The sequence below is a fragment of the Astatotilapia calliptera genome, chromosome 17 (assembly GCF_964374335.1).
Source record: "Astatotilapia calliptera chromosome 17, fAstCal68.1, whole genome shotgun sequence".
Classification (NCBI taxonomy): domain Eukaryota; kingdom Metazoa; phylum Chordata; class Actinopteri; order Cichliformes; family Cichlidae; genus Astatotilapia; species Astatotilapia calliptera.
This window is the reverse complement of record NC_137438.1, coordinates 37242995-37268399: the sequence shown is the minus strand read 5'-3', so window position 1 is coordinate 37268399 and position 25405 is coordinate 37242995. Positions and strand designations below refer to the sequence as shown.

At 40.7% G+C, this 25405-nt stretch overlaps 1 protein-coding gene across 6 annotated transcripts in view; it reads left to right on the top strand.

Moving 5' to 3' along the window:
• Positions 1 to 25405, top strand: part of sox5 (SRY-box transcription factor 5) — a 254966-nt gene that overhangs the window by 139358 nt on the left and 90203 nt on the right. The window lies entirely within an intron of this gene.

The window sequence follows — 25405 nt, the reverse complement described above, 5'->3', positions numbered from 1 at the left end:
TGACTGAGAGCTCTCACACACCCCCAGTATCAGATGAAAGCGGCGCAATGTGTATGGATTGAGTTCCCAGGTTGCGGGAGGTCGCGCCCTTGTCACACACAGAGCTGCAAGGTTTTACTCCCCAATCCCTGCCGAGCTCCAAAGCAGTTAATGAAATAATATACTCTGTCGCTTTTGCTCTTTCTTCTTCCCCTCGTTCTCTCACTCACCACACAGACCCCTTCCCACCCCTGCCACCTCCCTCGCTGAGCCGAGGCAGGCCCCTTGTCTCAGAGCAGGGCCCCCGCAGCCCCTAGACACCTTCTTTGCAAAGAGAGAGAGAGAATACAATGAGAGAGGGAGACTACTTTGGTACAGTACAAACACACAGAGGACAAGCAGGCTAGAAGAAATGAAAGGCCTTTGTCAGGCTTTGTCAGGGGGGAGAGGATACTGAGAAAGAAGGAGAAGAACGAGCGCTTATGGATAGAAAGAGAAAGCGACAGAGAGAGAGAGAGAGGCAGGAAATAGCAGACCGGATCACATGACTGAGAGCATTGTGATCCTGAGTGAGAAAGGTTTGGAGCAGAGCATCTCTCCATCTGGTCCAAGCAAAAAAAGGGAGACGGATAGAAAAACACACCCCGAGATGGAGAGAGAGGGAGAGAGGAGCGCAGCATGAGAGCAAACAGAGACAGAATGAGAGAAAGTATTGAGTTAGTGCCAGTGACATCTGCTCCCGTGGGCACAACAATAAAACTCCCTCTAGATCGGCCTCGCACTATACAATATATGTTCACACAATGCATCATTTTCAAAGGCACAAATAAATATGTGTGTGTGTGTTCGTGTGAATGAAGAATGCTCTTATGTTCACCAAGTGTGCCCACTAATCTGTTTAACATTCACCTACACACCGTCTAAATTGGATCTTTATCTTTATGGTGAATATATCTTTGAATACATTTTGTCTCCTTTTGTGGGAATCGGGGGTAAAATAGTTTTGCAGAGCTTTGAAAAGTTTCCTTTTTGCTTAATTGACAAATAAATTAGGGCACCTCGTTGTTCTTCACAGAAGAATAGGATCGTTCTGTGTGACTCACGCGTGGTATATGGCTGCTTCTACTCGACTCCAGATGCTTATTTAAATCTTCCACGTGCTTTTGTTTTATTAACGCCGCCGTCATTATTCACATATTCTGTTTTCACGCAATTTTCACTGTTTTTAATAACTCTGAACAGAGGCAAGTGTTGCGTGGTGTGGTATGAAACAGCCTACTTAAGCATCTTGTTTCTAAGTAATTATGGCTGAAGTTGTCCTGTTGATTTGACCCTTGTGAAATTTATACCACAATGAATAGTAAATAGCAGTTGTTTGTTAGTAAAGAATAAGGAAACCGTATGACTCTGATACACCGCCATATATAGATGAACAGACATATAGGATCTGAACATAGCAGCTACTTATCATGTTACTCAGAGCCAGCGAGACACTATTGGTCCAATTAAACCGTCTCCCTTTTCTATAGTATACAATGAAAGAAGTCCCTCTATAAATCCTCGCCATTTATTCTTTCAGATTTCTTGCCTTTTGTATGCGACAAACACTTTGTATATATTTTTTCCTCTTAAGTGTTTTTGGCCAAGGATCTGTTTTTGATTGGCTGAGAGATGATTGAAGAGAAAAAGAGTAATTTTTTTTTCCAGTTGGCTTTTGAAAAGTTGGAACTGAATAGTTGGAAAGTTATATGTACCTGAATCAGAAACAAACCCAACAAAACTTTAATCAAACGGCTTGAAATCCTAACAGATTCTGAAAGCGAGCAGACAAGGTAATCTTTGTTGTTTAGGGACCGCGGCGCACCCCTGCGCCATTTATCTTTGTGGGGAAAAATTTCTCCCTGTTGCGTTTAATGTGTAGTCAAAGTGGAGAGGGCGAAATGCTACTCTAATTTTGTATGTCATCTCTCTCCAAATCACTTCAAAGACGAGGCCCTTGCCAAAGATTTCCTCCCTTTTTCTCCTTGCCTTTTTCCTTTTCTCTCTCCTCTTTCTTTTGCGCCTTTGCTTGTTCCCTGAGTTGCTGTTGTCACCATCGCTCGGTGCCAGCAAATCGCGGGCATCTAAACAGCAGCACACAATGTCGTAAAAAGGCTCTAGAGTTTTACTTTCAGATGTCACTCCAATAGCACACATCTGCTACGTGCCGTGCATCTGCTAGGCTCTCCCGTCTCACAGAGCCGGGAGTGCTGATTGAACTGAAGACAGAAAACGTCCTCATTATCTCGGGCAATGAGCGAGCAGGGCTCCGCAACAGCCCTTTTAATGCATTTACTCACTTAACTGCAGCCCGGTATTGTGGATACGCACATACGGATACATGCACGTACACGCAAGCACACACACACACACACGTGTGTTGACATAAGGAATTGTATGTACATATATGAACACACAAACACATGCTGCCTCGGTGCCAAACGCCACTGTGTCATGAACAATAGTATTAACCAGCTTTTGTGTCAGTGCTTACTGAGAGCTATCCTCTGTCTCTACTGTGTCTCTGCTGGATGTTCCAGCAGCATGGATAAGGCTGATTTAGCGGACTACATGATTTGTCAGTGGGAAAGCAGACAGTGAAAGTCGACCAGGACAGGTGAATCTGCAACCTCTATGCCTGTGTTGACTCTAATGATCTTTAAGGGTAGGAATACGCCTTTTCTCGTCTGGTGGGAAGAACTTTGGCCTAACTTAAAGAGCTTTAATGCTTATAAACCTATAAAATCACCTACATATAACACTGCACTGGGCTGATGAAAGTCATTGATACGGAATGTTAAGGAGACAAATTGAAGCTAACCATTAAATACAACATTTTATTGTATTTGTTGTAAGTGACACAACGTCATTTTGCCTCTCTCATACCTACTTTATGTCAATGCCTGCTGCTAAACACCGGAAAAATATACGTTATGTTATTTCTCATTCATTATAGGAAAAGATAAAATAAAAACAAAATGAAAAAGAAAGCTATACTGCCTTTAACACATCGTACAACATTTGGAGGAGTATTCGCATTCCAAGCAGATTGCGCTTTTACTATCATCTGATTGCCAAATTCAAGGAGCAAACTGATATATTTCAATTCATTATTCAACATAAATGTCTGCACTGTGCAGCTTGCAAAGGAAAGTAAGAGCTGTTTACTGACCACCAGTTCTTGCTTCTTTGTCTGACATCTTGGATCGGGTCATCGCTCCCGCGATTCTAAAAAGGATCAGCTTTTATTTTTAAGATTATGTGACCCTGAATCATCCCTTAGTTATACTTCAGTAGGCTGGGGACTTCCCCTGCTACCCACAGCGCTCACCTCTTTTTCACTCCCCATGTATTGATATACCACTGCTGCATGTTATTGACTCTCTCTCATAATTTGATTTGTCCTCGTCACTCTTTGCTGTCCTTTATTCTCTTCACTTCTCGTTCCCTTCACCCAGATGGCTCCTTCTCCCTGACATAGCTCTGCTGAATCATTCTTCCTGTTAAAATGCCGTTCTCTCTTCCCTCCTTTGCCAGTTGTGCTCATAGGGAAGATGACTGATTGCTGGGGTTATCTGGTGTTATCAAATGTTACAGGGTTTTTGCACCTTGAGGGGTTGGTGTCTATTGTGAAAGATTAAAAACGCTGAATTGAATTGAACTGAACTAAAGCAAATGAGTAAACAAAACGGATTTTGTCTGTGGTTTAGATCATTTTCTCTGACTTAAAGATTGAGGTTGATAGGAGAAATCATACAACGTAAATCATGTTTGTCCTTTTGAGCTTCTGAATACAAGATGTGCAATCAGTGACAACCAATGAAATTTAGACTGGCACAATTGCTGGCCAATCAGATGTCAATAAATGACTTCCTCTCCTGCTCTGGCTCCGCCTCAGCATTTGGTAAATCCTGTTATCACCTTTTGTCATCGAGAATCGGTTCAAGCCCAATCCATCACAGAGCACTGTTCCACAGTTGACCAGAGCCTTGGCTTCTTACCCTCACCTACTGACGCAGTAGCGATAAAATGTAACTGTGGCAACCGTCGCTAGTGACAGACTTTAATAGTCACATTTCCAAGCCTGTTGTCAGTATCAAAATCGTTCCTTGGCCTCTGCTAAGTATGTCCTCGCAGCCCCTTCTCTGACTCAGTGTTGCTACTCAACGCTTACACTGTCCTCTCAGGTGTACCACAACTTCCTGATGTTGTATAGTTTGCACACCAGTTATTCAACAGTTCTCTAAAAGCTGATCCGTTGTTCAAATTCAGATTGTTAATTAAAAATCAATGACACACGTGATGTGTCACTGAGGCTGATTAGGTGGGGTTTATAATGCCGGGATGAGAGACGGCAGGAGCAGGGTAGTGTGCCAACACAGCCAGCTGAGCTCGAGTGTGTGTAACCTGTATTAGCTGGCTGGAATCAGCAAGGGTGAAGCTGTTCACCACGTTAATAGCTACAGAATGAACTGAGGACACGGTAATAAAGCGATAACAGGACTGGGTTGAGTAGGGGTGGGAGGGAAGGGAAAAGAAAAGAGTGGAGAAAAGGGCTGGATTAGGGAAGGATTAAACAAAAGAGAAACGAGACGGAGAGGGCAAAGAGATCAGGGTGATGGTTATGGTTAAGTGAGGATTGCAGATATATTAAAAACAGGAAACACTGTAGAGTGAGTGAGAGAGATGGTGGAGAGACTATGAAATGAGGGGGAAAACGCTCATCAGGTAGCAATAGTGGTGTGAATATATTAGTAACTTTAAAGGAGGGCATTTAGTTTGTTTGTAGAGGTATGTGGGATCCAGTGTGTTTGGCACTCGATCCAGCCTGAACAGCAAATTGAATGATGTCTTAGCATCTGCTGCTTCTATTTTAATCACCTGTACAATACTTGAGTGTGTTATTGATAAGATTAGATTAGTGGCAATCTAAAGCTTAAATGAATACAAAGTTAAGCAAAATTGGCAACAGTGTTAAATCATTTTACAGGCAGATAGAAATAAATAATGGCCCACAGCAATAGATGATACGCGACCTTTTCTTTTGCCAAGTGTTCTCACTGCCCTGGCATTTTAGGACTCCTAAAATGGAGACTTTTGGAAATGTTCCTGACCTCATTTTAGTTTGAAATCGTGTTTTATTTGGGACGTGCAGAAAAGTATTATTAGAAGCATTATTAGAACAATGGGCACACACACTCAGGTTTACTGATGACTAAAAACCTTCGTTTTTGTCCCCATGACTACCCTGTACTCAAATGTGACCTGTGTTGCAGGTCTTTGTCATTTCAAACAAAGAGATCAGTGACCATAACTTCACCGCTCTTTCTTTATTTTCTATAACTTAAACCAAAACTCTCTGCTTCCTTTTTAGGCTGGCACTTACATGTGGTCTTCAGGTGTATGCATGCTAAAAGGCTCAAATTAGTGAGGAGGTAGCAAGTCTTCACTAGTGCAAGATAAAGAGATGTCAGGCGGTTGACCCTCTATAAGGAACAACTCCTTTGAAATGGTTGCCTCAAAGTCGGGGAGCAGGTTTGCACCACTAGCAGTCGGCTGTGCGTCTTCAAGATGCCAAGAGGGTGATAGAACAGCATTAACACGGTCAGTGTGCTATCAGTTTGTGTTTGAATGGGGTCATGTTGGGGATTTGTGATAATACAATAGTTACCTGTGAAATCAGAGTCAGAACCTCATAGATTTCAGAGAGAAATCCAGAAATTCCTCCACAAATAGTATCATAGTTGCTGCAGGACAATCTTGTTTTTGCATTTGTATAGGAATATAACCAGAATAAAACCAGCTGCCAACCAGTGCACCCTACTGAAAAGAGACACGTAGCAGATGAATTGGTGCATACTGACTCAGATAAATTGCAACGTGTTGGCGTGTCTGTGTTTGTGAATTTGGCAGTGATTATTCATCAGTTTCCACCAATCTTGTCTGAGACTGGTTGCAGCCAGACTGAGTTGGATCATGATTGTTTGCAGATGACATGTGCGATTGTCAATGATGTTGCACATTCAACCTGTGGGAGTTGGTCACTGGAACTATTTCCAGTCAGTCTCTAAAGGCAAAATAATTCAGTATATGACTTTTCCTAGTTGCAAGGAGGTTGGCGTCCTAGTTTTAGTTTTGTTTCACTGAGACATAAACAGTCACAAACCAAAGATCTAGAGACAGGAGTAAATGGAGAAGTAAATAAAGTTCATCAGTTTGCTAGCTACACCATTAAGATCAGGATGCGCTAAAAGAGAGGGGCACTACTTTTACAGCATCTTTAAAAAACAAAGAAATTGCTTTGACAAAAACATTTAAAAATATGATTGTTTTTTTTCCCTTAAAGGTGCTGTGAAGCTCATTTGGATGTTCCACACCAGCCAATTGAGTTTAATGCTACAAATAACTTTGTTTAAAAAGAAAGCTAGTTGTTTGCACTGCAGTGTAGAATGCATACTCTATTTTAGAAAGTAGGCACATTTAAATGTTCGGATTTTTCCTCCTCATTACAGTGTGAGATTGATGGCAGAATAACTTATGCATACAAGACAAACAGTCCAACGAGCAAATTAGGCTTCACCTTATTGCCTTAAAGAGCAGAAAGACGCATTCCACATCAAGAAGAGCTGTTTTTAATGATAAATTCAAATGTTTTTATGTAAATATTGTTCTATTTACATTACAAGTGAGGGGAGTGAGTCCCCCGGTAGACAATTCAGAAGATAAGGTAAAGACAGATGAGAATCAGAACCTCTGGACGGGTTAAATGATTAGATTCCCACTCAAACACAACTGTGTGTGTATGTGTGTGTCCATGTCCGTGGTCTAATGACTGCGCTGTCTGCGGAGAGTGGAACACAGGAGGGAATTAGTCGTCATTGCATATCAAAGGCTTAGCCATTAGAGACACAGGGTAGGGTCTTCCTAATGAGAGGGGTACTGGTGTGTGTGTGTGCGTGTGTGTGTGGTATTTGGCTGGGTCACAATATATGCATACTTAGACACACACCTTCAAAAGCAGCATGGTATATACATATTGTGCTTTGTTACACATATTTAGATAGAAGGTACACCGAACCAGTCACCAAGCAAATGAACACATGCATATGCGTACACAAAGTCAGAGACATACACGGCCTTGCCAGCCCCTCTGGCAGGCCTCGCCGTGCCTCTCAGTGTGGCACGGCGTGGGCAGAGGTGCCAGCGAGATGCCAGGGCTTTGTGTGCCACGCTACATTAACGGCAGCCATCGCACGTACACAGTACACTGCATGCCCGGGGACACAGGACTCACACACCCACCTTCATCTATACATGCATCCCTATCTTTCTAACTCTTCCCCATATGTCTTTACCTTGTTCCTCTTCTCCCTTTATTTCCCTGTGTAGGTGCGTATGTGTGTGTATGTAGGCTGATTGGCGATGCCCTCTGTGCCATCTGCAGCAAGCCCCCCACCACACACACCCTTCCCACTCATCACAAGGATGGGCTTAACCATCTGTGTGCCAGTGTGTTCCCACAGTTTGAAAAGAAGGACTTGAGGGTGGGGGTGGGAGGTTGTAGTAAAAGGTGTTGGGGTTGCCACGGCAGACATTGGAAAATAAAAACGGCATGGCAGACTGCATGTTGAGATTACATGAAGTGATATGTGAGCGCATGGTAATAATAGCCTATAATATCCCATGTATAGCTTGCAGTATTATTTGGATGAAACAAACGTAAGACCCTTTATTTTTACCATTTAAGCTTCAGCTTCCATACTTTCCAGGATGAGTTAAAGTGAGCAATAAAATATGTGTAAAGGAAATCGATGATATGGCTTAAAGGTAGCACACATTATTGCTAAGAATAGAAACTAAGCTCTTATGCTTACATGGTACAGAGACGAGAGAAGCAAGTAGCTATGATGCATTTTTAATTTTAACGATCATGCATTCATGTTGTAATTGTACTGTTTATTGTTGCCCATATAGGTAAGTCCAACGGCCGTGCTAGTGCTCACAGAAAAGGTACACTGAGTAATTTTCCAACGCAGCTCACATGTTGGCTAATGTTAGCTACTGTTGTTGAGAAGTTTCCACGCTGCTGTTTCTGGGCCCAAATGCCTGTCTTGATACTCTATCAATTTTTCCACATTTAGCTTTTTTTCTTGTTTTTCAAAATTAAAGTTTGCCTCTATTTTCCAGGTTCTCCAATTTTCTGAGTTGTCAAAAGTAGTGTTACACTGATTTCTCAGGAAATTGTAGAACAGCTTCCAGGGAGACAGCACTGCAGTATTTTTAACTCTTAGAAATCCACAACTAAAATTTAATGATGTCTTCACATCTAATCTTTTTGTTTTGGTGCATTTGAAATCTTGTGTCTTTGCCCTTTTTATGTTTCTAATTTCACCATATTTGAATCTTTCTTTCTTTCTTTCTTTCTTTCTTTCTTTCTTTCTTTCTTTCTTTCTTTTTTTTTTTTTTTTTTGGCTGAGAGTTTTTTTCTTGCAGTTTTAACCTCCTAAGACCCAAACTCTTCCACGACATGCATTTTTAATTTCTCTTTGATATTTGGTCATATTGTGGCCCGATGAATGTAAAAACAAAAGAATTACCAGATTTTTTTTCAACCTTATTTTTGTTTTTAAGAAAAATAAGAGGATATTCGTTTAAAATTTTGATAGAACAGTAGCAGTATAATGCACTCGTAAGTGGATATCAGGCCCATGTAGAGCAAAATTGAGTATTTTAGTCTAAATAACCCAAAATGTGATGTCCACATATGTGGACGCCAGGTCCTAGGAGGTTAAATTTCTTTATATCTTCAGGATTTTGCTGGGCTGTCAAAGCACTTTGTAAACACAGTTTTTGAAGGTGCCATATATAATGGGATTAAAGCAAAGTTTTACAAATAAAGTTGATTCAGGCTGTGTGACTTGAATCTCCATAGTGATGGTGATGGAGGGTATAAGTACCAAAAGTTTCTAATCAGTTAGTCGCTTCACCAGTTTGTGTAACTTTACATATCCTGCTTTGGGTTTCTCCATAAAAAGCCAGACTACAACTAGAAAGCAGCTATTTATCATCTTTTCCTTTGACCCAAGTGTCAAAGTAGCTGTGCTTCTTCTGCATGTCTGTAGTAATGTTTCAACACCTTAGGATTAACTACACATCTGCACTGGCCATAGATCTGGTCATTATTAAAATCTGATGTAAATAGTTTGTATGAAAAGCTGTTCTCTGGTAATGATGGTGTGTGGGTGTAAACTGCATGCTGGTTTACGGAGGCCGCTGGGCCGCACGATGTTTAGGAAGCTCACCACAACTGGTGTGCCCATGGGCCAACTGGCTAGGAAAGATCAAGTAGTGCTGCTCTTTTTCTCAGATTTCTGAGCGACTGTTATCTGTCTGTCGTCCTCTTAGCTCTCCGTGCCCATGTCTTACTTTGGCATATTGTCAGAGCTCTTGCGCTTGTCCTCTTAGCCCACCTGTCCCTCTGCAGATGGCGCGCACTCTCAAACACTTCTGTCTCTTATTGTTCTTTTTCACATATAGTAGTGCTGATGAAAAAGAAAACTCTGTCAAACCTCACACTCAGTCTGCTATGCGATAAGATTAGATTTATTTCTCCAGCTGTGACACAGAAATTGGAAGTGGATTATTTAGTAAGAAAAATGACAGAATTAAATTAAAACTAGTAGGCGTTATTGTTAAGCAAGGAACATTGGGGGGGCTTAAATATATATATAGGCTCAGCATAGCCCTCAGGCAGTGGATAGCACAGTCTCTTCTCTTCTTGTTCTCACCAATGGACTTAAAAACACACATTTAAACAGCCTTCCAGGACCACAAAGCCTGTGTAGAAAATCAGAAAATCATTTCCTCTTCACTCTAGATTTCTCTCTCTTTTCTTCTGTTCTCTCTGTCGTCCCCCTTCTTCGCTTAGAGCAAGTACACAGGGGGCTGCCAGGCCGCATCAATCTGGGGCTGAGCTTGTGCCTTGACGTGGAGAAACACAAAGTGCAGAGATTTGGTGCATAAACATGTGCTCTTAAAAACGGCTGAAGCGAGCAAGGAGAGGGAAACGGTGCCAAATCCCCCCATTCAGCCTCATACCCAAGGAGGCAACATCCTGACAGCTTTGAGCAGGGGGAAAAAGTAGGGGGGGAAGAATGAAGAAGAACGAGAGAGAGAGAGATAACAACTGAGGGGAGAGATTGTGATGGAAGAGGCGGGAGAAAGGGATGAAGAGGTAAAGTCAGCTCCTGGGGATACAAACAAAGCGTAGAGTCTAAAAGTGTTAGATTTATGCTGTTTTTTTAATATTTAAAAGTATTTTACTGTGTTTTATGATGAGACTAGAAATCAGCCTCTAGTTTGACCTGTCACATCTGTCAGATTTGAAAATACTTTGGGCAGAGAGTTGCTGTTTTCTCCTGCTTCGTCTCAGGGATGTCATCCGCTAACCTAATCAGAGTTGTCTCAAGCCTTAAACTCCCATTCAGACCACCTGCACGTGCACATTCTCCATGTTAACACAGCAAAAATTTACCTCCGTGCCCAATTGACCGTCATGTTGAGAATCGTCATTGACAATGAGAGCTTGTTTTCCGACTATGACCTAAAGATCAAACAGTATTCGAGGGTGGTGGGTGCAGTTCAATGCTTTACAACGAGAATACCCTGAAGGGCACGTTGGCCAGATTTCAGTAGTTTTTGACTTTTGCTTTTTTAGTACAGAGTACGTCTTCTGGTGCTTTGGATCTTATTACATTATCCTTATCGACAGATTTTCAAATCCAAAGCTCTCACTCCAGTGATATTTATCTTGTTGCCACAAAACCTAAGACACAAATTCAATTCTTGTTCATTCTTAAAACGTCTTGACAAGAATTTAAGCCTGGAGTTTCCTGAATGGCACTATTGTAACTATAAAGTTCATGTGTTAGTGTTCAGATTCTATAAGCTGATGGGAAAAGGGTTAATTTTTTGAACGCCAGTAATTCTCCTTGCAAAGAAATTTTTTTTTCTTAAAAAACAGCATATATGAGACTCTGTTAGACATTGTAATACACAACTTTAAAACTTATGTGTAGACAATTAACCAAATTTCTTTAACATAATTAGATAAGACTCTAAACAAGAATGCTGATTACTAAAACTTTGACTTCTGGGGGTATAAGGTGTCATAATTCTGCAGGAATTTGGCATATAATTTTTAACTTTATTGCTTATAAGGTATGATTCTATGTGTGAGTCACTTAACTGTGTGCCTGTGCAAATACAATGCGATGCTCAAGGTTATCATAATATGAAAAGTAGCAGCAGTGACTTTTGACCTTTAGAGGAAATGCATAGAAAAGAATGGATGCAGAATTATGCTTGTCCAAAGTTGGCTCTTAGTTGAGAAGAAAGAATTCAAGGTCTGTGTTGTAATCAAGTGGCAGGACAATTACAGCGTGTGAGTTTGTGTCCTTAAGTAAAAACACGCTTTGTGTTTGCATGTGTGTATTTGTGTGCTTCTGTACATTTTTTTTGTAAATCATTCACTTTTTATTTATCTTCCCAGGCTAGTGTTTCATTAACCCTGCCGTGACACAGACTCCCTTTCATTCTCGTCTTACTTTGTCTGCTCCAGCCGCTTCCTCTCTCGCAGCACTGAAGCTTACTAATAAATAAGTGACACCAGAAACAGACCATTTTCCCTCAGACATAATTAACTGACTTGATGTTTTCAAGGAGAGGAGCTAATTAGGAATGAGTTAAGATTTTCACAAAGAGTACAGATCGTTAATTAATTTTCCACGCTGCCATTGTCGGCGAAGAAAACAGCTTTGTTTACAGTGCAGCGTTTACCTTAGTGGTTAGAGCGGCGTGCTCACCGTAGGGGCACGGCAGCAAAAGGGTTCTGGCTTGAACACTGCATGTGCATTCTCTGTCCGGTAACCTTGTGCCAAAGCAGAGAAAATGTGTGATTAAGACTGTCTCAGAGTCAAATGAATGGATGATGGAAGGCATGACCCTGTGGTTTCATTCAAATAAGATGGAATCAAAAATAATTAGAAATTAAATGATAAAAAATGTCCTGCTGTACATCGATGCTGATGTAGATCCATGACATCCCGACTTTTTCATTTTCTGTGCTCCTTAAAAAACACTTTTGCAATATACTCAAGCTTGTGTGTTTACAGGTGAATTTAGTAGTTTCACAAGTCAAAATTTGCCAAAAATCACTTTCTTGATATAAAGAATAAACAATAAACTCTATTATTTAGGACACTTATAGCATGAAAGTTGGCACTACAAGCACAATCGAACAGGCAGCTTATACTCGCTGCTGTTCTTACTCACTGCAGAACACCAAAAGTGAAGTCATCGCTGCTGCCGTGTGCTGTGGTGTCGCTTCGGCCGTCACGGATGAGCACGATGCGCCAGTGTGTAAACAGGTCTGTGTCTACAGACATCTCTATGATACATTCATGCAGGAGCGTAGGAATACCCAGATGGCACACAGGAAGAATGCTGCAACTTTAAAAAAAGATGAGATGTTCTGCAGAAAAGTGTGGAAAACCTCTGAGATCATTTTGTTTCCTGCTTTGTTTCATGTTTTGGTGTTACCTTATAGAGGGGACTGATTTTTGGACTAAGAGGCAAAAAGTCATCAACATAGTTTGACAGCTAGGCTGGCTCTCTCTAAAGTTAAACCACCTATTTACATTTACCTTGAATACTTTGTATAAATTTCATCAATGTGACTTTCATTAGCTTTTTGTTATCCTCTGTTTACATGTGGAGGGCAGGAAATAGCCAGATGTTGTAGTTGTTCGATCAGATTTCACTTGATCTCATCAGATACATAAGAGTGATCCCTACTTATATCAACTTTACTTATGCTCGTATCTATTATTATCTATTATTTTTAAAAGATGTGTAAGTGGAGTAAAACACTTAGAGTGCTACAAAAATAGGCTCTCTATAAAGATCCCAAAGATTACTATAAGTACTGTAGGTTTGAGGCTTGGACTTCATGGCCCACATTATTTTTCAGAGGGAGTAAAACCTTTCCAGTGCAGATAAAGTCATGTTAAAAATAAACTCTTTCCATAGATTTCTTTTCAGATTTTTTTTCAGTGCCATGTCTCCTCATTATAAAGCCATGATAAAAACAAAAATAAAAAAATTAATGTACATTACTGTACATCCTCTGTCGTTTTGAGATGGACATCAAAAGTGATCCTTACAAGATTTTAAAATTAGGTCAATTTAGTGCATTAGAAAACGTGATTTGAAATTCTAAGTTTTGATATTTAAAAAATAAAAATTGTTATATATAGGGATGGGTATCGTTTAGGTTTTATCCGATACCGGTGCCAAACCGATACTTTTGAAACCATGCCGGTGCTCAAACGGTGCTCAAACCGGTGCTTAAAGAATGGAGAACACAAAATTTGTCCAAAAACCTCTCATGTTCAGCTGTTTTTTTGTGAAAAGATAACAATGTTAGCCTTTTCTGCAGCTATGGGGCATATATGGTATCACTCTTGGCTGGAAGCAGTGCTTAAACAATGGAAAAAACACAAACTTTGTCCAAAAACCTCTCGTGTTTAGCGGTTTTCCTTTTTCTTTGGTCATTTTAGCCTTTTTGGCCGGGGTGAAGGAAGTACCTGCCATCAAACAAGAAGACAGCCGCATGTAGCTATGATCATGTTTGCTAGTTCACCTTACATGCATTAATGTAATAACGTGGTTAGCCTACTCAACGTAAATTACACACGAACAACATTAAGCTACTCACGCAGAGAAGAACGGCTGCTGCTGCATCATCATCCGTCATCATTTCTGCTACACTGGCAGGGCTAGGGGCCAGGACTCTCCTCTTCGGGTTTTTGGGGGATGTTGCTAACTCCGGGTCCGATAACAGGCACCACACCCGCAGTAGATGTGCACGGTGTGAGGTCTTGCAGCAAGCTATCAAATACAGCGCATTTCTCGGCTTTTAAAAAAACGCTATGCGTCGCCAGGTGTTTCATCGGATTTGAGGTGTTACCTCCTTTGCACAGTATCACAGTATCAGCTTGAAGCACTTGTTGCTGCTGAGTTTGCATATTTTGCTGTGAAGTACAGCCAGACTTTTGACCGCTTCGCCTTGGGCATTTTTAATCTGTAGCTCTGCTCTAAAAGAACGTACGTACCTGGACCCGCCTACTATCCTTGGAAACGTAAAATGATTGGCTAGAGTCTAACACAGAATCTATCATAGCTCAGGAAAAAAAAAAGCACCGAAATAAAGCACCGAAATGTGCGCTGTTTTTCGGTCTGGTTACTACCGTTTGTGTCAGAACCGATACCGGTACCCATCCCTAGTTATATATATATATATACACACACTTTCACTGGGCCATTGTTAGAGCTCGACTCTTTTCATTTTCAGCCATTTGCAGATTTGCTGTGCTTGGGATCATTGTCCTGTTGCATGATCCAGTTTTAGGCAAGCTTTATCTCATGGACAGATGGTCTCACATTTGACTGCAGAATACTTTGGTACTAGGGCTGCACGATTAATCGTTAGAAAATTGCGATCTCGATTCATACTTATGTGCGATCTCATTTCCAAATGACAACGATTAAAAAAAAAAAAAAGATGACGACGATTGTACCGCATTTTGATCCGGGGCGTAATCTGCATGAAAACAAGCGCTCACTCTTCCTGCTCAACAAATGACAAGGGCGGAGCCTTATACCACGTGATACAGAAGCTGTGCCATGTGATGCTAAAATTAGCAGGGAAAAACAACGGAGAGCACGTCAGGGATGACGAGAAAGTGACAGGAGAAAATCCGTCCCGGTCAACCACCCAAACATCAATAACGGGAACCTTATACAACGCTTCCCTATACACGTCGAACTCCCGCAGGCACAAAGAAATTACGGAGGCTATCACTAATCACCTGACCAAAGATATGGCTCCCATCAACACTGTGCAAAACGAGGGATTTAGGAAAATGATCAACACCCTAGACAAACGCTACACAGTGCCGTCCCGCAACTATTTTTCTATTGTTGCACTACCTGCTCTATACACGCAGTGTCGAGCAACGGTGGAGATGGAATTTCAAGCAGTACAACATTTTGCGGCAACAACAAAACGTGAGACATTTGTTGTTTTTATGTTTATTTATTGTTTTTATGTTCAGTCTCAACTGTTACGAAGTTGATGTGCAGTTAATAAGTGCAATAAATATTTATACTGTAAAAGAGAATCATGAGAGAATCGTGATCTCAATTCTAAGCCAAAAAATCGTGATTCTCATTTTATGCAAAATCGTGCAGCCCTATTTGGTACACAGACGAGTTGACGGATAACTGCACAACTGCAAGGTACCCGGCTCCTGTAGCTCCTATAGCTGCAAAACAAGCCACAATCATGACACTGTGTTTGACAGATGATGGTTTTTTGTGCTGATATGCATGTGTATGCACACGGTGCTGTGCATTATGGCCCAAATCTAAAGGATATTGTTCAGAGTCTTCTAGCATTTTCAGATCCTTAGCAGACCTAAGGCATGGAGGCATGCGTTTTAAACAGGAAGGTGATTTCTCAACAAGCCATACTTGTTTAGTCGTTTTCTACTGCCCAACTGCCAAAACCTCTGTTTTTATAGAGGTGCTCACACTTGGTGAGGATCAATCAATCAAATGCATAAGGACCAGATCATTTTTATTACATCCGAAAATCTTAGAATTTACTTTACTTTTACCATGACTGTTCTCTGTCATGTTGGTTCAGCCAGATCCAAGGTGTGTGAAGAGTTTTTGTAGGAGAACAAGAATCTCCAGGTTTCTGTATTTACTCTACAGCTCTGACAACAACCAAACCAAAATATTTATTTCATGCAGTAATGTTGGCAGTTTAGTATTTAATTGTAAAGCAGTTAAAAGTTTTCAGGACAAGTCTGCAACCTCCTAGAGTCCATTCCACTAGTGCCTCCACTTCTACGGGAGAAGGAGAGAAATTGTGGATGCAAACAAGTTCGGTAAGGGTGAGGCATCTTATGAGTTACACATGGATGTCTCAAAACAGTAAATGTGGCGTGCACTTTACCTCACATTACTGACACCACTATACTTTGGTCGTAAAAGAGGCAGAGACAGTAATTTGTTTGTCTGTGTTCTGGTCTCCACCCGTCTACCTGCCCATTTATCTCTTCAGTTTTCCTCCCTATGTGACGATTGATGGGTTCAGGATGGTAAAATAGACACACAGATAAGGAATTGCTTGTAAGTGTAAATGAACACGCACATGTCTACATCCATGTTCGCTGTGTGTCAGTTAAAGTACATCAGGAGTGAAGGTGTGCTTCTGTGTGTGTGTGTGTGTGTGTGTGTGTGCGCATGTGTGGGTGACAGAGGCCCGAGTCCCTGCCTGTATTAAGAGGACCCTGGCAGCAAGAGATAGCGGCTCTATCTTAATGGCTTCTGCCGCCTGCCACTCAGCCTTCAGACGGAGTCTTCTGCCTGCACGTGTCTCCCAACGATAAAGCCACTTCACACGGTTTTGCGCCTCTCCACACTGGCCTCTCCTCTGTCCTCCTCTCCCTAGAAAGAGGAGAGAGAGGGAGTGAAGAAAAGATGCCATAGGTATTGATATATGAGCTCACCCTGAGACTGAGAAGAGTTTTGAGAGACAGGTGGAGAGAGAGCCTGCATGCGCAATTCTGAAATGTTATCTGATATTTGTGTAAGACTGTCCTGCGATGTAACCTAGAACGTAATATCTGATGCAACAATGTCAATTGTGTAGACCTTCAGAGAAACAATAAGACTTTGCAGGTATTTTTGGATCTGTTTTTTCTTCTTCTTTCTGGTGTCTCTTTGTGTCACTGATACTTTAGTTCTAGTGCTAGTGTTATAAATGTAAGGTGAACAATATAAGATATGTTTTAGTCATTTGTTATTCTACTGGTAGATAACATTGTAACATTTTGTACTGATCCCTTATCAGCAGGAAATGTTTAGTAATTAAATATCCCTCCATAGATGCATCCCTAGCAGGTTCGACAGATATGTTCAGTAGTACTAGACTTTTTGTTCGATGCGTTTTGCAAATAGAACTACCTTAATTCTTGTTGACACAGATTGAAAAAGGTTTCCTCTGAGTTTTTGGTCCATATGGCATCACACAGTTGCTGCAAACTTGTTGCACATCCATTATATTAATGCTCTGTTTCACTACATCCCAATGGTGTTGTATTGGACTGAGATTCGGTAACTCTGGAAGCCATTTGATTGCAATGAACTCCCTGTCTTATTCAAGAAGAAACTAGTGTGAGATGATTTGAGCTTTGTGGCATGCCGGAATTATTCAACTGGAAGCAGCCATCAGAAGATGGTCTTGAAGAATGGCAATATACCGAGGTAGGCTGTCGTATTCAAACAATGCTCAGTTGGTACGAAGAGGTCCAAAGTGTGCCAAGATAATATCCCCCAAACCATTACACCACAACCACTGTTTACACAAGGCATGCTTTCATGTTTACACCACAGCAGAAATTGAGGCTTATCAGACCAGGCAATGTTTTTCCAGTGTTCAATTTAGGTGAACCCAAATTGTATCCTTTGCTTCCTGTTCTTAGCTGGCAGGAGTGTCACCCGGTGTGGTCTTCTGCTGCTGTAGCCCATCTACTTCAAGGTTCAATGCATTTTGCATTTGAGATGCTCTTCTGCAGATCTTGGTTGTAATAAGGGGTTTATTTAAGTAAATGTTGGCATGTTGTCAGCTTGAAGTTCTCTGGCCATTCTTCTCTGACATCAGGCAAGCATTTTCACCCAGATCATCTCCATTCTGATTCTCACTTTAAACTTGAACTAGTTGTTGCCACGGCATTGGTTGAGAGCGCGTCAGGTGTGAGTAAGGCAGCTCAACTTGAAATAATTAGCTTTGCTTCATTTAACGCAATTTCAAAACCTCAACGTCTGGATAACTCAAGCTGCTATGTAAGATGGACAAATGCCAAAGGTTCAGCATTAAGGCTAGCAGTTCCTTCTTGACCTTGAAAAAAAGAGTCTGTAAGTGTTCAGAAGTGGAACATGAGGTGAGATGATTTCATAAGAAGTACAGAATCGGTTCTTTCAGCAGCTTCCTCAAGACATCTGGTCACCTTCAAGTGACAAAGCTCCCCCTGCAGCAATTGGGGTTATAAAAGCATATAAAAGTCTGGTGGAATTATTATAGAGAAAAACACAATGTGATATTTTTCCCCAAGTTTGGTGTCAATATAATTGCTGATATTACATTACTTCAGTGTAAAATTAGATTAACTATGATGGTTTTTGAAAATTTAAGTTCTATATGAGGGATTTTGTGAGGTGCGATCTGAGGATTACCCATAAACCCCTTGATAAAATGCAGTATGGTGGTAGCATCAAATGGGTTAACATGTTGACAAAGCTTAGTGTGTGCTTCTTAAAATGCAGGCCTAGGCTTGCTTGATAGACGAACGCATTGCTGATTTCACTCCCTGTTGGGCCACCTCATCACCAGTTTTAGGGTTTTTAAGGTTTTTCCAAAAATCTAATATGACTAAAATTGATGCCATTAAACTCTGCTTAATTCATTGCATTGAACAGTTCCTCGTGTTCCACCTTATAAAAATTGGGCTTATGGTTAAAAAACATAATAAGTGCATTGGTGGTGCCAAAGTTCCCAACTCTGATTAAAAAAACTGGTGCCAAATTTGAAAACTTTTAATTTTATGTTTCTAGGAGTTGCTATAGATTGGAACGGCAGAAGACGATAAGAAAGAAGAAGCATAAGAGAAGCAGAAACAGTTTTTGTGTTTACACAGCTTTGCAGTTTGGCCTCCAATGATTTTGACTTGCAGATGGGGGAGCAAGAATAGAATGCTTGTGTTGTTCTTTAATGCAACTAAATGGTTGTTTTAATTTAGAAGACTTGTTGGCTGTTCTTTCCAACTCAACCTTTTTTTCTTTTCTTTTTTCTTTGTCAACATAAGAAGTCCTGGAGGTGCTCTGGCAACTGAGCATACTGCACCTGCTTATTAAGACAGTGTGGTACAGTCAGTGGCCCCAAGATAAACGAGTAAACAGAACTTGAGCTGAAATAATTTTGTCAGCTGTTGTTTCGACTATCTCTCTCCACAATATTTGGCCACAGAAACTGTGGTATAGTTATGTTATCAAAGAGGATCACGTTAATGATTGAAGTGTAACTACACACAGTCTGACGCACTCTTGTTTATCATTGAAATTGTGTACAGCTGCCTACTGAACTTATTTTTAGGATCCTAGACCCAATAATCATTAATCACTATAAAGCAGTCATTTTGAAAGCAAATTATTGACCGTTTCTGTCTTATGAAGAATGGCTGCAACAGAAAAAAGGAAAAGGTAAATGCAAAATTTTGGACAGCTCTTCCCCAGAACTTTGATTCACAGCAACAAAGCACAGGAATATTCAACAATCTTTAGCACGCTCATTTCTCTCCGATTTAAATGCAAACTGTCATTTTCGAGACGCGATCTTGCTCTTTCACGAAAAGCCCTCTTAGGTCCATAACTACTGATTTGCCACATTGTGTCTGATGTGTGTGTCTCTGCATTTGCATAATATGGCGCATGAATGTTTGTGAAAATGTGGGGGTGATGTGTGCGACTGTGTGTGTGTATCTTCGGGCTTTGGGATTGTTTGCTGCCGGTCTCTCCCTGCCCTTGCACATAGTCGGCCCTTAATGCACTACAGCTGTTAGGGTCCCGACACGGGGGCCTCCCATCAACGGTTTCATTGTAATGGACTGTGTGTGTGTGTGTTGTTTGTACATGTTAGCCTCTCTGTGTTTTTTCCCCTTTGGTAGTGAATGAGTGTGTGATACGTGTGTGTATCTGCAGCACAGTGGGTGTTTGCTGTATCGCCTGGGTATTTTTTTTTCCTGTCTCTGTGATGGTGTGTTTGGTTCTGTGTGCGCTTTGTCCTCGAAGGGCAGCTCTGTGACACTTTCTTTTCTCAAACATTTGAAACTTAAGAATGACTTCAGAATCCTGTTTTTTAAATCAGCCAAAACAATAAGTTCTGGTCCTTTTGTTTAATTGAATTCTTCTGCAACACACGAACTGCAGGCAGTATTTTGTTATTGGGAGACTGGTTGTTCCTAGAGCACTCTGTGTTAGAGGACAGAGCCTTCTAGGTTGTTTTGGTGTGAGTTGCACAGTTTTGGTGATATTGGCTCTAGACATGTAGGCTTTCCTGCACATAGACTTTACTTGGGCAGGCCGCTGAAGCACATTGGTGATGCAACAAGTATATTTGATGAATTGTGACTGCCCTGCTGGACAGGCCGCTTTTGTCTTAGCCTGTGAAATCCTTGAATAATCCAGCTCCATTATCATGGCCTGCAGGTGGTAACGCCTGGAGCATCAGTTCTGAGCTGTACGGAAACTCTGCCGAGAAACTGACGGTTCATGTGCCCCTAATTCCTGCTCTCCAGCTGCAGTCCAAGACAGAGGTGAGACTGATTGGAGAGGCTTCCGCTTGTGTCGGTTGGTTATATACCTGTAAGGTACTCAGTCTGCATCTATCTATGATGGAAGGCTCATACTGGAGACACAGTGTAAACAGTAAGGATGTTCCAATTGAGTCAGCTGTAATGCTAGCTAGCTGTATGCTTCTTTGAGACGGATGTCGATGAAACTGCTCCGAACAAATTTTGTGGATTTTTAGATTAGTGGAATGCCAGCTGCTTCCTTTATATCCAAGGGAAGAGAGATATTTCTACACTTCTATCTGCACAACTGGGGAAACTTCCAGTAAAACAACCTAAATAACACTTCAGGAGAGAGAAAAACAAAGTTGATTTTGTGGTTGTCCCTGAAATAAAAAGAAGAAAAGTTTATTTTTTCACAAATGCTTTCTGTGCAAATTCCACAGAAGGCTTTTTATACATGACGCTCGGGTTGGCTGATTGCTGTGCATTTGCATTGTCCCTGCAACATCTTATCGACTATATAATACATTGTCAAGTCAAAAATTAATCTCAACTAAGTTCATGGCAAGTGAACTCTCATAGCTGCTGTTGGCCATGGCTATTGTGTGAGTGTTATTCTCATAAACATGTATTGAAAACACAACAAATATGAGTCTTATCCTCATTCTCAAAGTGTTCTCCAGCGGGGACAGAGAGCAGGCTAAAGAGTGTGCCCAGGTCAGCGCTGCTCCGTTATGTTGACCAATTGCTGGCGACTCAGACGCATAATGGAGAAATTAAGTTTCTGTAATGCACAAATGAGGTTATCATTGGTTTTGCAGCTGTTCACGGGGTCAAGGAGAGATGCCGTTTTCAATCGAGGCTCAATTTAGTTGGGAATGTGATTAGATTTAGTCCTGTCAAAGCAACCTGTTGCTGTTAAAAGGTTATCTAATTATAAAGTCACGGTGTTTCTGTCATCTACAGCTTGTAAAGACATTACCGTCCATTGGCGGTATCTGTTAAATTTTTGATGGGTCAATTAAGGTCAACTTTGTATTGTTTCAGATGCTATAAAATGCTGTAGTTTATATAACACCACTGCCATTGCTGAAATCTTGCCTATTATACCCAGTGTTGTTGATAATCCAAAGAAGCTAATATCTGACATCTGTGTTGAGTTGCTGGCTCAAACATTTTGTATAAAACATTAATTTCCGCATGACATTTTCTCCCCTCTAAGTAGCTTTGTGTTTGGATAAAACCATCTCATAACATTTACTGGCATACTATATATACATAAAGTAAACTAAATACTGATGGATTCATTTTATGTTTGCATTTGTTCGCATTAATTTACAGAAAACCCAGAAGTAGCAGTGTATTTATAAAATAAATGAAATAATAATGTGTGAGAGTAGGATGAGCTAAAATCTTAAAGAGAGGCGATTCACAGTAATGTGGTGACTTAAGACCGTAGGGAGCCAGGAACATTTACTGACTTTTCCAAAATGGGTGAAATAACTAGAAGTTTCTTTCTTTCTTGTCCTCGATGTCAGCAATTGAAGGGACTATAAATGAGTGTGGAAGATATCATTGATAGACACATGACAGGGTGATAAATGCATTAGAGGACTACTATGTAACCGCTCCCTAAAACATCTGCCTGTGGCTAATCATCAGCTACAAACCAATGTGCAACAAGTGTATTGCTCCCTTTACTCGCAGGTAGCCGCTGCAATAGGTGCCGCCACAGATAATAACGCCATGTTAGTGCAGATATGGGAGGAGAAGAAGTCAAAGCCAGAACCAAAGAAATTGCAGATGACCCTAATATGGGCATCTTATTTTTGGGGATTTAGCTGTAACCACAGAAGCCCACCTGCTTTTCAAACTTGCTGTTTCTGATGGACAGCCAATCAAACAGAAGCTGCCTTCAAGGATGGAAGAATCGAGCTTGTTTCAGACATAAATTGAAGTGCAGGACTGAACCAATACTGAATATTAGTAGTAGTCCAACAATAGAAATCTAGAGTTAGTAATGAGAACATAATTCACAAGAAAGAGCTTAAGCATAATGTTTTAGAAAACATTGAAGGGTACATTCAAAGGTCATTCGCAACCCCCTGCCTCACAGTTTTATTTATCTGGATCCTCACCCGAATTTAGTGGGTCTTCCTGTGTTTGTGCTCCACGTCTCCACCAATTTTTTTTGTTGTATTCAGATCAATTTAGAAGTATTTTATTGGCATGTCAGCTTATAAAAACAGATTGCCAAAGTGTAAGGATACAATTTAGTGAAGTATCCCAATAACAGGAAATAAAGAACGTGAAATGATACTGAACTGAGTAAATATTATACAGATGAGGTAAGAAGCTCTTGTCCCCTTATTTCCAGCTGTCTTTACTCTGATGTCATAGGTCAAACTGCAACCATCCCTGAAGTCAGCCTTTATTTTAATCTGAACTACGCACCTGTAAAATCTGTTGACAAAATCTGTTCACAGACAGACAGGCAAATAAACACAATACGCAGTACTGCCTTTGTGGTACTTCCTGCTGCAGTAGGTGTTCCCCGGACCACATTTTGCTTTTATAACACAAACGCGCACACACACACACACACACACACACACACACACACACACAGGCAGACAGACTCGCAGATGGCAAATGGCACCAATCCTCTCTGTCCCAACTGGTAATGACACTCTTTCCCATTAACATGTTACCTTGTTACCTGTTCTTTAGAACTCTTGCTGGAAACATTTCAGCAATAAGATAGAAAAAAATATATAGTTGCATATGTCCAGTTTTTACATTTGTAACAGTTCTAGGGACTGAAAGTTAATTTTTGATCCTGCATAAGGTAAGAGGACTTCACTGACCTTGAACTACTTCTCTTTTTTTTATGTAGTAATGCAGTCTCAGGCTTGACTTTTCTATATATGTTCATGGACAGAAAATACTAAAAGTACAGAGAATAAAAAAGAAAACTTAACATTAGATCTACTTTCACACCAACTGGTTGAAGTCAAACTGCTTAGAAATATTGCTTTAAAAAGAGCTACCAAATGGATGTTGTGAAAGGCTGTTTCCAGCTGTTTCAAGTCAAAAATGAGCTTTTGATTTCATCACTACATCTTAATGTACTCTCACTATATTAACAGCAGTGTGTGTGTGTGTGTGTGTGTGTGTGTGTGTGTGTGTGTGTGTGTGTGTGTGTGTGTGTGTGTGTGTGTGCACACATACAGTAGGTGTCTGCTTGTCTACAGTAGGTACAGTGACAGGGCTTGCTTTCCCTCCTTCCTCTGTGTGTGCCTCTCTCAGTGTCTGAGTGTGTATGTGTGTGTCTGTGTGTGTTAAAGTATCACAGAAGTGGCAGTCTGTCAGCTCTGCTTTTCTCTGTGCTCCGCAGAACAATAGCTGGATTGGCCGTGTGTGTGACACGCAGACCACACACCCTTAATAGTGACTGACAGCACTAAGGGCTGCAAGCAGCATGCACCACTGATGCACACATACACACAGGCATTCGTGTTGTACGCACACCTAAGGACATAATGGTTTTAGTTGATTGGTGAAGGTTTCAGTCGAGTTGCATATGTGCATTGTGTGATTTGAAACTGTGCGCGTGTGTGCATGCGTTCATTCATGCATGTGAGCGTCGGCATATGTTCTTTTGGAAGTGTTCAGCTGTCTTCTTGTAACGAGACTGTTCTCTGTGGCAGAATGAAATGTCTGTATCAAAGAAAAAGGAAAATGAAAGGAAATTAAAGTCACTTAAGGGTTTTATTTGTTATATTATGGCCATGAAGACAGGCGCACTCTGATTGGCTGGACGATAGAAGTCATTCGTCAATACCTGTAGTGCATATCCTTGACATTATCCCCTACATCAATTAAAGGCAAAGAAATATTCTAACATTATGTTGATGTTAATAGCAACAAATGTTAGCACAGTAATACATGGAAAGGTCAAGATGGTACAAACAAAGAGATGGGTGATTAAAGTAGACTACTGGTAGATATACATCTCTTTTAAAAGAAACTTGACTCATTACACAAGTATGCTGGGTCTGAAGCAGAGGTGAGAAAATGTGCTTTGGACTGTGCAAAATTGTTGGATTGGGTGGTGGATGTGAGTTGTATGCATCATGCTTGGCCCAGATGACAAAAATTAGCTTTTAAATGCATATCAAAGGAATAACAACTTAAGAGATGGCATAGTGCTCAAGTACGAATGCAAGTGTGGTGAAAAGTAAGACTGGTAGAGGACACAGCAGTAGTATTAATGTCATTTAATTTTGCTTTTTGACCTGTAGTGTAGGGAAGTCAGTACTCTGAAATAATTCAGACACTTAAGTGTTGGGGTACCTCGTATTAATCTCGTTTCAAGGTTTATTTCACATCCACTGTTCTCTTACTTTACTCTGTTAGCATGGCCAATCATGTCAAAAGCGTGATGTGAATCAAAGTTGAGCACAAAACAGCTTCACTTTCCTAACACGGTGGAACCAAAGGGACAGTGAAAGAGGCTGGGACAAGACAAGATAACCAATTAAGCACGGATGAGTCCACAGCATTGGAGTAGGGATAATATGAAAGCAGAATGTATACATTCAGTAAGAGCATTAGAAGTGTGTAGAAGTGTTTAATGACCCAAACTGAGTTACTCATTTGTCAAACTTGGACCAACTTCTTTCTGTAGAACTCTTGTGTAGCTTTTAATATTAAAGTAAAATAAACCCAAACGAAAAGGTTGCAGCAATGCAGTAAAAGTGATTAATTAAGGTAAGTTAAGTGAATTTTTGTTTGCGGTGTTTTTCCAGAAGAGTTGAAAATGATTACCTGTTAAATGCAGTTAATGCTCAGGATTTTCTGTGTGTGGCAAACGACTATATAAGTTCCCAGTAGTGCAATTTAAA